This window comes from Tamandua tetradactyla, chromosome 6 (genome assembly GCF_023851605.1).
Source record: "Tamandua tetradactyla isolate mTamTet1 chromosome 6, mTamTet1.pri, whole genome shotgun sequence".
Classification (NCBI taxonomy): domain Eukaryota; kingdom Metazoa; phylum Chordata; class Mammalia; order Pilosa; family Myrmecophagidae; genus Tamandua; species Tamandua tetradactyla.
Genome location: NC_135332.1, coordinates 64,319,648 through 64,335,780, shown reverse-complemented (window position 1 = coordinate 64,335,780; position 16,133 = coordinate 64,319,648). Strand labels below are relative to the sequence as shown.

At 37.7% G+C, this 16,133-nt stretch overlaps 1 protein-coding gene across 9 annotated transcripts in view; it reads right to left on the bottom strand.

The window, feature by feature from the left end:
- Positions 1–16,133, bottom strand: part of LOC143688250 (uncharacterized) — a 298,694-nt gene that overhangs the window by 130,918 nt on the left and 151,643 nt on the right. The gene's annotated exons all lie outside the window — the stretch shown is intronic.

Below are 16,133 nucleotides of genomic sequence, written 5' to 3'. Positions count from 1 at the left end.
CATCAACTGGTTAATGGAAAAGTGGATTTCTGCTAATTGAAGTTAACAATTTTCTTCATAAAATGATAGGAAATTCTTGACGCTAAGACTAAATAAAAATAAATTAAAACACCTACATCAGAGAAAAAGTAAAAGCTTTGGATTAATCAAAGTCAACAATTTATAAAATGAAAACACTTCACTATAACTGCATGAACTATTAAATTGGGGTAAGGCTCCCTTGAGAAGGAAAGATGCTCTATAGATTCTCCGGTCCTTATTAAACATAAGAGTTTTTAGCTTTATGTTACCTATAAATGTTCAGTTGTTTTACTGAGTTTCTCCCTGGTTATCACATTAGAAGGGTAAAGAGCAGCTAAAAATGAATGTATTTTTAGTATTTGCTCTTCTATCTCTTTGGAAACTGCTGTATATTTTATAAGGCATTTCCCCCAGTACTTCTGATGGCAATAGAAGTTCAATTAATATTTCTTAAAAGTAGTTCCCTACTCTCATTATTTTATATTTAGATTTCTACACTGTATCTTTAAAGTACTATGACTATTATTTTCATTATTATTACATGTGGTGAAAATAGCAGGGACCTTCTGTTTCTCTTATTTCTTAATGGACAGGAAGCCAGTAAAATAGCAAGTAAGTTTTTAGTAGGAATATTACAAAGGTCTAGTGAGAACAGTACATAACTTATTTAAAAGAAACATTATAAAATAAGATATTTTATCTTATCCTCCAGTAGATTAAATTATCCAATCTCATTCCTCTAAACCTTGCTCATGGGAATTGTCCCTCCGGGCTGTTTTGTACCTCCACTTACTTTCTATTGAGCAATGGAGACAAATGGACTATTCTTACTCTACATCTTGAGCTGGACTTTAAAAATAATTTAAAATTTTTTTATTAGAGTAGGTGTAGGTTTACAGAAAAATCATGCAGAATCCCAACATACACAGTCTTCCCTATTATTAACATTTTACATTAGTGTGGCACTTCTGTTACCATTGACAAAACAATATTATTATAATTATACTATTAACTATGATCCAAAGTTTACACTACGGTTCACTCTTTATGTTGTACAGTTCTATTGTGTTTTTTTTTTCTTTAATTTTATCCTGGTTACATATGTGTGCTAAAAATTTCCCATTTTGTCCACTTTCAGATATACAATTCAGTGGTGTTAATTATACTTAAAAGTGTTGTACCACCATTTCCACCATCCATTACCAAAACTTTTCCATCAGCCCTAACAGTAACTCTGCACCAATTAAGCATTAACTCCTCATTCCCCACCCCCAACCTGGCAACCTGTACTCTAGTTTCTGACTCTAAGAATTTGCATATTCTAATCATTCTCTATCAGCGGGAACATACGATATCTATCCTTTGGTGTTGGGTTTATTTCTTGGCTGTACCCTCCCTTAATACTGACCTCTCCCCAAAACATGAGATTTTTCATGCCCCATGGAACATTCTCCCCCCTTAACGGCTCAATTGAAATTGGGCCTGCCCGATAATAATGCTTTCCCTGGAGTATTCTTGAGAAGTGGCTGTTCATTCTCTTGTACTTCAAGAGCTCCTAAGTCCTGAGCTAGAAGTAATAGCTGCTTTTGATTCCCCCGCTGCTGACAAAGACTTGTCCTTCTCTTGATCAAGCTGCCAGTCTTCTTCCTCCTATGCCCCTACCTGCTCGTGCCACAATCCTACTTTGAAACCAATTTTGTAGCTGTGGAAATACAGAGACAAATGACTTGGACTGCCCAGGGAAGTAAAAAGTTAAAAAGACGACTTCAGACCCTAACTATTCTAAATATCACTCTTGCCCCTAACCTCCCCTTCCCCTTTCCCTCTCATCTTAGCTACTCAAGTGCCTGAGAGGCTTCTAATTAGGCAGTTTCTTTATCTACCTCCTCCTCCTCTCTCCCCACTCTTACAGGCTGTAGGTGGCCTAATCACTGCAAAGCAAAACATTCTGAACCAAGTGTTCCTAATTGTAATGCCCATAAATCCCTCACCCTTCTTCATGGACCCAAACAGTTCTAGTAGTACCTCAGTAAATCTCACTTACGCACCCCAGTAATCAACCCCCCTTATCTTCCAGTGCTTTTTCTCCAACCCACTCTTCTAAGCTCCTATAAAACTGGCTGTCCCCTGTTTCACCACAGTTGAGTTCTACTTTCTCTCCCCAATACAGCAGTTCCTTGAATAAAGTCATCTTTGCCTGTTCAACACTGTTTGGTGCAGTTTTTTCTTTGACACTGCTTACAGATAATTAACTTTCCAGCCTCTTGTAAAAGTTCTCCCTTCTTTGAGGTTCATGCTACTAGCTATTCCACACCCTGATTGCTGTCATTTACACACTTTTCATTCATTAAAGATCTTGGCATGTGCCATCTCTCTCCACCCAATTCTTGCAACATTCCTGGGAGGAATCCACATGAATCCACATGGATGATTCATCCAACACTCTCACTTTCAATACCTTTTCTTTCATCCACCTTTTCCCAAGTCACTAAATCAATCATCTTCTTTTGGATCTTTCTAACTTGCTTGCTATACTATTCTCACTATAACAGTTCTTCAGCTCACTAGTGCTGTCAGGATTCTGACCCTTTTACCTCCTCACTATCCTGTGTCTTATGGCTATTTCTATACAAATTCAGCAAAAATTCATAGCCCATCTTTACGACTACTCTCTTGTCAACTTCCTAATTGGCCCTTGCCATCCCCCACCCCACCCCCACCCCACCAAATCACAATTGGATGGAAAGACAGTAAACATGAACAAAATCAAACAATTCACATCTCCACACTTCACAGACAATGGGATGGCTTTAAGTTCTCAATCACCAGCCCCACTGGGCTCTCAGTGCTGTATTACTGTGGTCAACTTGCTTAATCACTCACTTTTATGCTATTTCAAATATTCTCCACTCTCTTCAAACCTCTATTTCACCCTTCAGCCCCAGAAGATGAACCCATGTCCTGTTTAAAAGAAAAAATAGATGCCAACAGACATAAATGACCTCAAATTTCCACTGCCAAACCACCTTCTTTCTTCCAGTGAAGAGCACTCCTCCAATTTAGGGTGACACCCTCTGCCTGGTTCTGAATCTCATCCCTTCCTTCTTTCTTAGAAAGTGTAAACAATGGACTATTCTCTTCTTTCACTTTTATTTCCAGTTTTTCCCACTCTACTGGATCCTTTCTTAAACTCTCTCTTGCCCACATTTCTCCTATTTTTCTACTTTCTTTACAGAAGCATGTCTCAAAAGAATTGTGTATACACACACGCATGCACACATACACACACACACACACACACACACACAATCTCCATTTCCTCACCCTCACCTGCTCTTCAATTCACTCCAGTCTGGCTCCGCCCCCCCCCCAGAACTCCACCTGAGTCTCACTATTATCTTTAGTGACTTCTTCGCTACTAAATCAAATGGATACTTTTCTATCCTTAGTTTATTTGACCTTCCAACTGCATCTAATTCTGCTTATCATTCCCTTTTTTTGGAAATATTCTCTTCTCTTGGCTTCCAAGACACTGCTTTGCCCAGGTTTCATTCACAGCTCTGATGCTCCAGCCTCTCCTCTCCTTTGTCAGTTCATATTTCTCAGCGTAACTTTCAAATATTGATGAGCCTCAAGGTTCCATCTTATTTCCTTCTCTTCTCATTTTTCATTTTCTCCATGAATGATTGCATCCCCTCTCTTGGCATCGTTATCATTCATATGCCTATGAATTCCAAATTTACATCCCAAGTCTAAGATTTCTCTTCTGAGTGCCACACTTGATAACTGTACTAATAGGTACTTCAAACTCAACACAGCCACGATGAATTTATGATAGTCTGCCCCTTTCCTTAAGCCCTTCTTATTATTCGCGCACTGTTCGTCATAATAGAGGATGGCAACACTGTCCACCCAGGGCTCAGTATAGAAGTCTGGGACTCAGCCTGGAAATCTCCCTGTCCTTCATTCCCCTATATACAATCAATCCTCAAGATCTTTCTTTACGGCTCTTAAATTTCTCTCGAGATCATCAACTTCTCTCTTTCTTTGAGGCCAACTTCCTTGTCCAAGTTACCATCATCTACTGCCTGGTCTTTCTCACGTCTATTCTTGCATCCTAATTCTAAATCATTTTGGATGAATCTTAACTGCAGTCAAAAGATCTTTTTAAAGACAATATAATCACATCACTTTCTAGCTTAAAACCTCCCTTTTGATCTTAGCCTGATGACGCTTACCCTCCTCACAAGATTCACCTACTGATATACCTTCTTCCCCCTTTATGTCTCAGCTGCACTGACCTCCTTTCATTTCCGTGAATTTGCTATGAGCCTTCTCAGATCAGAGACTAGGCACATGTTTTTCCTCAGCTTCAAGGACTCTTTTTCATGCCTCATGTCACATTTGATGACTCATCTTCCAAGCTTCAGCTTAAAATGAACTTTTAGAAGAAAACCTTCCCCTATCTCCCAGATTAGGTCAGTTTTCTCTGTTATATGTTCTTCTCATTTATCACTGTGTTAGTCAGGGTTCTCCAGACAAACAGAACCAACAAGAGGGTACTGTAAACATAAGACTTATAGAGGTGTCTCATGTAACCGTGGGATAGAAGAGTCCAAAATCCATAGGTCAGGCTGTGAAGCTGGTTGCTCCAATGAAGAGTTTGGAAGACCTCCACAGAAGAGATTTGCTGGCTGAAGAAACACTGAAAGAATCTCTCTTTTTCCGTAAAAGCCTCAAACTGATTGGATTATCTCATTGTGGGAGACATGCCTTAGTTGATCACAGATGTAATCAGTCACGATGCAATCAACTGAGTGATGACTTAACCCAACAGTCTTCAGGTTTATCAACCAGCTATGAAATATCCTTGCAGGAACGATCAGGCATTTCTTGCTCATGGATAGGAAAGTTAGATGTAGTTTAAGATGTCAACTGTACCTAAAATGATTTACAGATTCACAGAGTACCAATCAAAATTCCAACAACCTACTTTGAAGACTTGGAAAAGCTAGTTACCAAAATCATCATGAAGTGAAAGAGACCCCCAAATAACTAAAAGTATCCTAAAGAAAAAAAGAACAGAGTGGGAGGATTAACACTTTCTGACTTTCAAACTTATTATAAAGCCACAGTGGTCAAAACAGCATGGTCCTGGCACAGAGATAGAAGTATCTTTGTACTTCAATTAATACAGCACATTAACAAATTGAAAGGGTAAAATTACTCTTTGATTCATTTCCATGGAAACAAATTGAGAGTGCAGAAATAGACCACCAAATCTATGGTCAACTGATCTTCAACAAGGCCCCCAAATCCACTGAAGTGGGATTGTGCTGCTTTGAAAGGATTATGTCCCCTAGAAAAGCCATGTTTTAATCCTGATCCATCTTGTGGAGACAGCCGTTGCTTTTAATCCCTATCCAGCACTTTACGTTGGAAACTTGATTAGATTACCTCCACAGAGATGTGACACACCCAATCATGGGTATTAACCTTTGATTAGAAGGGCGATGTGACTCCATCCATTCCAGATGGATCTTGATTAATTTACTGGAATCCTTTAAAAGAGGAAACATTTGGGAAAAAGCTTCAGAGGCATGAGAGACACGACAGCTCATGCAGCCAGAAATCTTTGGAGCTTCATGAAAAAAGAAGCCTGGAAAGAAAGCTAGCAGATGCCACCATGTTCGCCATGTGCCTTTCCAGTTCAGAGAGAAACCCTGAACGTCATCGGCTTTTTTGAGCCAAGGCATCATTCCCTGATGCCTTACAGTGTACATTTTTATAGCCTTGCTTTAATTTGGACATTTTCATGGTCTTAGAAGTGTAAACTAGCAACTTAATAAATTCCCCTTTTTATTAGCCATTCCATTTCCGGTATATCACATTCCGGTAACTTGCAAACTAGAACAGGGACAAAATAGTCTTTTCAATAAATGGGGGTAGGGGAACTGGATATACATAGCTGAAAGAATGAAAGAGGACCCTTACCTTATACCTTATACAAAAATTAACTCAAAGTGGATAAAACACCTAAATGTAAGAACCAGTACCATAAAGCTCCTAGAAGAAAATGTCAAGACCTAATAATAGGAGGTAGCTTCCTAAACTTTACACCCAAAGCACAAGCAACAAAAGAAAATATAGATAAATGGGAATTCCCCAAAATCAGATGCTTTTGTACCTCAAAAGACTTTGTCAAAAAGGTGAAGGGCTGGCCACAGCGGCTCAGCAGGCAGAGTTCTTGCCTGCCATGCTGGAGACCCGGGTTCGATTCCTCGTGCCTGCCCATGCAGAAAAAAAAAGGTGAAGAGGCAGCCAACTCAATGCGAGAAAATATTTGAAGTCATACATTACATAGAGGTTTGATATCCTGTATACAAAAGGAAATGATACAACTCAACAACAAAAGAACAAACAATCCAATCATAAAATGGGCTAAAGATATGAATAGACATTTTCTGAAGAGCAAATATAGATGGCTTAAAAGCACATGAAGCAATGATCATTTTCATTAGCTACAGGGAATATGCAGATCAAGACTACAATGAGATACCACCTCACACCTATAAGAATGTCTGCTATTAAGAAGGAAACTAAAAATGTTAGAGAAGATGCGGAGAAATTGGGACACTTATGCACTGTTGGTGGGAATGTATAATGCTACGTTGTTATGGAAGACACTTTGGTGTTTCCCTAGGAAACTAAATATTGAGTTTAGGTATTAGGTAATTGACCTGGCAATTAGGCCTATGACCCGGAGATACCACTACTTGGTATATACCCAGAAGAGCTAAAAGCAGTGACACAAACAGACATTTACATACTGATGTTCATAGCAACGTTATTCACAATTGCCAAAAGATGGAAACAATACAAGTGCCCATTAACAGACGAGTGGATTAAGAAAATGTGGTAAATACATAAAATGGAATATTATGCAGCATTAAGATGAAATGACATCATATAGCACTTGAGAAGATGAATGAGCCTTGACATAATGCTGAGTGAAATAAGACAGACATGAAAGGATAGATACTGTATGTTCCACTTTTACGACCATGGTAAAGATAAAATGAGAGGTTTATAATACAAAATATAGGGGATCTAGAAATACATGGATTCTAGAGATGGGTGAACAGTTAGCTAATGAGGCTGAACTTAAATGTAAGGGAACAGATAGAAGTGAAGGCAGTTTACTAGTGGGTCTAAAAGTAATATTACCATACTGGAGATGAACATGATTGAAAGGAGTTGTACAGACCCATGTGTCCTACTGATTAACACTACAAATACAAATAAGTTCTTGCATGAACTACTGCAAAGGTATGGATCTTGTATAAAGAGTGTATAAGTTTGTGGTATGTGGAGGAGATTGGTGTTGCATGCTATGGGCTATGTTTAACAGGAAAACAGCAACAATACCACAGCAACACCAGAGGTAATTAATGGGGGGAGGGACAAGGGTTAATGGGAGACTTGGATTTTGTATTTGGTGAGACTGTGTTTATTGGTTATCTTTCGCTTGGGAACAATGAAGATATCTAAAACCGAGAGTATTAATTAATTGTTGCCTTTGGACATTATGCATGATGCCATGATGCCAATGAATGGACGTGACTAAAGGATAGACACACTAACTAAGAAACAGACTGGCAAACAGTAGTATATACATATGATCGCATATTGTACTGCTACACAAAGGAACAAAGTTGTGAGCCATGCAACATTGTGAATGAACCTGTAGGACATTTGGTGAGATAAAATAAGTCAGAAACAAAAGAGCAAATATTGTATGGTCTCATTTAGAAAATACTTAAAAGAAAACAGGCCTAGATTTAAAATTCTTACAGCTGACACAATTAGTCTGGAACATTAATTGTTATTTCTAGATTTTGAGAGTCTGTTATATATATATATATAACCTGGTTTTTAGAGATAAGAATGAAGCTGATCAGGACAGGTTTAAGGTAATTCAAAATACAGGAGAAAGAAAGACATTGTTTATATTTTAGAACTTCATCTACTCTTTGAGACCAAAGGCAGAAGGGTTTATTTTGTCGAGAACCTACATTTTCTGTAGCACATAATCTAACTCAACCTGTTTGGATAGATCATTTAAACAATCTCAACACAGGGAGCCAAGAATAAGAAAGAGAGCCTTTAGTCTTGTATAGCTTAATGTACTGCCTGGATAAATCCCAGAGTATATTAAGCAGATAACCAAAAAGTATTGGCAAAGTCTCTTGAGGGATGGGAGAAAAAATATGGAACTATTAAATTTTACCACCAGGGAAACCCTAGATACTGTGTCAAATGTTAGGTGAACACTCAACAGGCCTAGCCCTTGATCCTGAGGCTTGCACTCGTGAAGCTTATGTACATAGTAGAGAAGATTAGCCTACCTATAGGTGTGCCTAGAAGTCACTTCTGGAGGACCTCCTGTTGCTTAGCTGTGGCTTCTCTCTAGCTAAACCCAACTCGGCAAGGGAAATCATTGCCCCACCCCCCCACCCCATACATGGAATACATCATCCAGGGCTGAAACTCTCCTTGAAGGCATGAGAGATGACTCCTAGGGATGAGTCTGGTCCTGGCACCATGGGATCAACAATGCCATCCTGACAAAAATAGGGAAAAGAAGTGTAACTAATAAAGTATCAGTGGCAGAGAGAGTTCAAATAGAGTCGAGAGGCTATTCTGGAGGTTGCTCTTATGTAAACTTCAGGTAGACCTTGCTTCCTAGCATAACCTGCCAACCCTCAACCAGGACCATTCCAGCCAATCCTAAAGAACATCTAGGGCAAAACATAAGATTCCACAAGGGTTCTATGCACTAGAGTAACTTTCCAGAAATCTACAACCTCTAGATGGGTCCCTGGTCCAGATAAGTCCTGAAACCTAGCCCACGCTCTCCAAAACATCAGATAGTTCCATTTCCCTACCCCATATTAGTGACAGACCTTTCCAATAGGAAAAATTTAGAATGGCCATAGCCCAAACACCTCTAAAGAGAGGAATGGAAAGATAAAAGGAGATGGTGGAGTTATACAGAGAAGATAGGATTTAACAAATGAATATGAATGCGGAATCATTAAATTGATATCTCTTTTAGTCTCCAGTGTTTTAGAGCAGCTAGAAGTAAAAACCTAAAATTGTGGAATTGTAACCCATGTGAAACTCTGAAATATGTTCTACAACTAGTTGTGGTGCTGTGCTTTGAAATTTATAGTCTTTTTGTATATATGTTATTTTTCACAAAAAAAAGAAGGGAAAAAGTTTATTGTGATAATAAAAAATATTTAAGCCCTCTAGCCTCCCATATTCTGGAGCAGCTAGAAGGAAAAATCTGAGAGGATCATATGGTAGCCCAAGACAAACTCTGGGATCTGTCCTGTAAGTGCTTGTTGAAGAGTGCTTTGAAAACTATTGCTTTTTAATTTCTTTGCTTTGTATATATGTTATATTATACAATAAAAAAGTTAAAAATTTAAAAAAGTTCACTTAAACGGTTAAAATGAGTTTTATATGTTTATTTTATGAAAACTAAAAGTAAATAAATTTTTTAAAAAGAAGCTAAAAATAGACATAAGTTCTTAGAACATACACATAGTTTGTGGTGTGCATTCAAACCATGTGACTATTTTTGTTTCATCAACTTCTCCACAATTTTCCTGACCTGTCCACTCAGATTTTTTTCATGGCTGATTCTTTTACATTATTACTGTCCCAGTTCAAATGTCACCTCCTCAAAGAAGCCAACATCCTTCTCCCACCCCATTCAAAACGTTAACTCCTTGAGAGCAGGGACATTGTTTTTTTCACTGTTGTATGTCTGTTCAATAAATACCAATTAAATAAGTGAACATTAATATATGGAAAGAAGTTCAAAATACATTATGATAAGTTTTAATATACTACATATTTGTGTGCATAGAAATGTATTTGCATCTGTTGAAAACTAACCCTGAGCAGCATTTGGGGTCAGTAAATAGTCATCCTTGACCCTTCTCATCATCAGTATCTAAACATTCTCAAAAATCTCAATTTCAAGTATCCCAATCAGTCTCTGAACAAACTACCATGCATATATTTATCAAATAAATTGTATCAATAATTAATAACCTTCCAAAAAAGAAAGCACTAGTCCCAGATGATTTCACTTAAGGAAGAAATATACTGATTCTCCACGATCTCTTCCAGAAAATAGAAATAGAGAAAACACATCCAAATTTCTAAAATGAGACCAGAATTAACCTAATACCAAAATAAAGACATTCCAAGAAAGGAAAACTACAGATCAACATCTCTCATGAACACAGATGCAAAAATTCTCAATAAAATATTAACAATACACCAAATGTATAAAATAATTTATTATTTATTCCATTCAGTCTCTGTCCAATCTTTCCTCTTCTTTCAGCTCACCTACTTCAGATTTTCTATGTCTGCAATTCCATGACATCATCAAACCTCCTATTCTTTGACCCAGAACTTTTGCCTGTTCTGATATGCTCCCTCATATTCTCACTTCCTTCATTATGTGGCTTAAATTTCATGGTCCAATATTATAGTCACTCATTTGGAGACTGAGACAGAAATAGCCTATGTACTAAGCAAGGACTCACAGAAATAGCCAAAACCTGAAGAGAAGAAATCTCTGGCCCTGGCAGATGCTAAGCTAGGAGATGAAACTCAGTGTTTTGACCTAAAGGAGTTAAGCGAACGCCCACAGACTCTTAGAGACGAAACCACTGACATCAGAAGAGGGGAGCGATGAAACCAGGAGCAAGGACCAGCATATGCCAGCCACATGCCTTCCCAGATCACCCTTCCTTGAGCCAAAATGTCTTTCACTGGATGCCTTAGTGAGGATATATTTATGGCCTTAGAACTGTAGATTTATTAAATTCCCTTTATAAAAGCCATTCTATTTCTGTTTTATTGCATTCTGGCAGTTTAAGAAACTAATTCACCTGAGAAAGGCCTATTTTGTTTAAGCCCAACTATTTACCTTTTTTGTGACCACATCCAAGCAACTACAATTTCTGGAGAAAAACATGCAACTCTGCTGGTATGGTCTCATTTAACTTCATGATTACAGTTCAATACTTCTGGTCAAGCATATAACACCTCTGATTCTTCAAAATGAACACTTCCTATATCTTATCTCTTTGTACACCCATTTTATCTCCTTCATTATCCTCACTCACAGCTCATGTTCTTGCCTCATACTGCAGTGAAAATACAGAAGCAGATAAGTAGGTACTCCCTTATCTTTCCAACAACTAACTGGCATCCTGCCCTCACTCTCTGTCTTCTTTCCTAATACATGAAGTGCTTCCACTCCTATCAGAATCCAACCTTTCTTCTTGTCTATGAATTCTTGTCCCTTGCTCTTTTACATCATCAAATTGTCTAACTCTAGATGATCCTTCTGATCAACACAAATATGTTAGTTTCTCCTGTCTTTTAAAAACCTTCCCTTGATCCCATGTCTACCTCTAGCCACTACTTCATCTATCATCTTCCTTTCTCAACTAGACATTTTTTCCCTAACCTTAATTACAAAATATAATACATTTACAGAAAAGTGCACAAAACAGAGATGTACAGCTCAGTGATTTACCACAACGTGACCACATGCAACCACCCATCAGAACAAGAAAGAGAACACTGCTAGGACCCCCAAAGCTTCCATTGGGTCCACTCCCAAAGTAACCGCTATCCTGATCTTGTGGCAGTCACTTGCTTTTCTTTTTGACATTTAAGCGTGCATGCATCACTACACACTATTGTTCGGTTTTGTCTGATTTTTTTGAGCTTTGTGTAAACAGACTCACATCTTTAGGTTTGTTTTGCCCGCATTAAATTTGTGAAATCGCTCCATGTTGTTTCATGTAGCTTATTCATCTTTGTTGCTTTGTGGTATACTATGTCTCCTATCCCCCAGCGTTCCAGTGATACTGGCCTACTTTCTAGTCCCTAACCTGGTAAAGGTAGTTCTTATCTAAGGGTATCTGCAATAGATATTCTGTCTCCCTAAAATGCTTTTTTCCAAATCTTCACATAGATAACTCTTCTAAGTCAGATTTCAGCTTAAGTTTAAGCTCTTCAGAGAGTATTTCCCTGGACACCCAATAAATCACTTTCTTTCATAGTGGTATTGTTATTGTTTTCCACAAGGATGATGTATTCCATCTATATTTTTTGTTTATTTATTTGCTTACTGTGTTCTCATCCAACACCATGCCAACAGCATCCTTGTCAATCTTTACTGCTGTACTTCTAACACCTAGAATAGTGCCTGGCTCATGGTTGCTGCTCTATTATAATCGCTTAAATGAATAAATGAGTGAATGAATGAATGAACCCTCACTTTCGCCAAGAAAGAAAACCACAAGATATAATTACAAAGAACCTTGGATCCTGACAACTCTCCTTTACCTAAGGAATGAAAGGAGAAATATAAGAGGAGGCTCAGAGGTAAGGCCATTGATTCCCTAATATTTAGGGGCACATATAACATCCCAAGTACTGTTCTAAATGCTTTATAAACTATCAGAATTTATACAAGGAGAAATAGATAACCTAGACAGGCCTATATCTATTAAAGAAATAATTTACTCCTCACAGGGACCCTATTAGATAAATGTTACTATCCCACACTTTACTGACAGGGAAATTGAAACTCAGACAAGTCAAGTGACCCAGGTTTGGTTCCCGGCCCACGCACTTCCAAAAAAACAAACAAAAAAATTTCAACAAATGGTGTTGCAATAATGGGATACTCACATGGAAGAAAGAATGAAATGTGACCCTGCCATTCAGCATACAATAAATTTTTTTTTTAAATATAGAGAGCATTTTCAATTTAACATATTGAAGACCAACATGCCCCTAAGCCTATCTGCCATAGTAAATGGCAACTCCATTCTTCCAGTTGTTGAGATCTGAAACCTTAGAGTCTTGACTCAGGTCTCCAGTTATCATACCCCACATCCAATACATTGGCTCTACTTTCAAAATACACCCTGGATCTGACAACTTATTACCTTGTAATCTGAGTAAGGTGGGAACCCCAGGAGAGTCTTAAGAGGAGTGAAGTAATAGTTTCATCTTTACCAAGGCTGTCTGTGGTGATTTTAAAACACATTCATAAATGCTGTGACATTCCTCCCATTGAGAAGCAGAGTCTATATCCCTTGCCCTTAAATTTGAGCCACTTTTAGTGACAGTCCCCAACACACTCCAATTAAAAGCCAAAGAGTTTACATTGTCCTACAAGGCCCTACATGAGCTGACCTTCCCTGCTTCTCTGACCTCTTCTCCCAATGACTCTCCCCCCCGCCCATTCTGCTCTGCCATAGACCTCCTTGCTGTTCTTTTAATATTTTAGGTGAATCTCTGCCTCAAGGTTTTTGTACCTTCTTTTCCTGCTATCTAAAATACTTTTCCTCCAGATATCCACACGCTTGCTCCTTCACTTTCCTCTAACTTCTTTCGAATGTCATATTATTATAGAAGCCTTCCCAGATGTTCACCTTGGCACATTTAACACTGACATATTGTGTACTTATTTTTTATATATGTCCACATAGTAGACATTGAATAAATATGTACTGAATAATTCAGTGAGTCAATGATTGTACCCACATGTCAAAATGAGAATTATGTAGAATGTAATAAACAGCTGAATTAAAAAATAATCTATATTTTCTTTTTGGTACTAATGGCCCTTTGCAGTCCCAGAAAAATATAAAAAGTAGAAAACTCTAATCTGATTTGTCCAATATCAGTGGGCTTTATTGATGTTATATTGTCATATTGGTTACCACAGAAGTTGGAGCATGGACACCTCCAGCTAAGCTCCTAATTGTATTGTTTGATAAAAATTTATACCAAAAAAAATAACAAAAATAATCTTCTAATTGGACGTTTCCTAATCAGCATCTATCCTCAACTTTACTACCACTTGGACTCCCAGGATGTATTAGGGAGAAGTGTCAGTGTGCCATTGTAACTGCCAGTCTAATTAAGAAATTTTTCCCTCAGCAGCTCCCTGTGATATCCTATTCATACACTCTAAAGGATCTGGGATTTATTAGATATTATGGCACCAGGAGAAATGCTTAAGTCTAAAAGCATATCCTTGATCAACAGATCAACCAAATATTGAAATTATAGACAATTAGAATAATAATGATGGGCATTTACTTTGTGTTAAACACTGTTCTAAGCATTATATGTAGTACATGTACATACGTTTAAACAATTCACATGTATAAACATGAGTTAAATAAGATTATATAAAAAGCATAATCACATATATAATAAGTATTAATTATAATGATATATATTAATTATATATATAAAATTTTATTTTATTCATGCAACTCTATAAGGTGGAAAGAATATTAGTTTTTATTTTTTTCATGGATGAAGAAGTACAGGATCACAAAAGCCTATAATATTCCCTAATCCTGGAGAATTATGGGGAGAACATACTAACAAGAGAAGTTTTTTCAGATTGTTTAAACTTAGCATCCAAAATAATCCTCCTAATTTAGATGGAATCCACCATGCCTATCCATAGCTAATCATTAAAAACCACACAAATATAAGAAGCCTTGGGATTAATTTCCCACATTTCCTAATTTGACAATCCTTAGACAAACAACTCCGCTCTTCTTTCATTCAGCATGACTTCTTTACTTATACAAACTCTGCCAAGTGCTCTGAGCCAATTCTGGTGGTCCGTGCCAGTTTCTGCTAGAACATCACTGCCTTGTTTTGCCTCAGAGCTTTCAAGATCTGAATGATCAGTTTATCTGCAATTTGTTCCAAGTTCCAACTTTGAGGTAGAGAATACTTCTGTGCCACATAGTTTTATAACTCAGCCTATGTGTCATGGTCCTATCTGTAGTTTCTTTCTTCCCTCATTCAGTTCCAAAGGTCGGACATGTGATTAAATCAGTATTTATCATGTCTATAATTTAGATATTAAGTTTCAAAAGAAGTAAAAACACATGATTTGTGAAAATATTAAATTAGGAGAAAAAAAAAAACGGGAAAATTTCTTCTTCCTGACTTAGAGCCTCATATTCTGGGTAAATCACTAGATTTCTATGAGATATTTCTATGGTTTAAAAAAAAGGAAAGGAAAGGAAAAGAGTCTGATCGCCTATTCCACAGTGTCATATCAAAAGAAATAAGTATAAAAGATCCAATCTGTTAATGTGTAAAAGAGAAATACTAAGTGACTTTATTAATCAGGAATTTAAGCTAGCAGATTATAGCTGAAAATATCACACTGGAGCATAGGGACACACTTAGAGTAAGTAGATTTCCTGTCATGCCCAGCAACAGCTGTGTTTGTGGTGAAACCACCGAGACCCAATTTATGAGTGTGTGATGGTCTACCCATTTTCTCAACCCACAGAGAGGGTACTGTGGATACCATGCTTTTCCTCCCATCTTAAATAAGAATATGCAGTACCCACCTCATTAAAGCTACAGCTAGTCCTCAGGATTTCCCCCATGAACTAGGAATGCATGCCTGTGTCTCTTTCCATTATGCAGTGGAGACATGCATGGAACATTACACAGCATCCTGTTGTCCCCTTAGTGAAAACATGTGAGCTGGAGATATCCATGGTAAGTCCTCCAGAAATGGAACAGAAGTGTTTATATCTACTCTAAATCCCTTATGACTCTCCCCATTGGTCCATCACCACCTCTTAATCTGAGAATTCACCCTCTCCTTCTGGAACCTGGCTAGGAATTTTCTGCCTTAATAGCCATCACTCACTGCTTCCAATCTTAGTGTTTCAGATGTGAAATGCATCCCAAATAGACTCCTTAGTGACTCTAAATGAAAACAAATCAATTAGTCCCAACCATCTCACATCAGGATCATTCTGTCAGACCAATTTTATAGGCAAGAAAGTAACTGGGAACCTGTCTTTGAATTCTGTGATGAATGATGCAATGGCAAAGCTGGAGAACAGCCTCAGAAGCCCTGAATCCCCATCCCCTATCAAATGCCTATAAAGAACCGTAGGATCATCCTCTGTCAAGGTGACAAGAAATATTTCTAATTATATCCA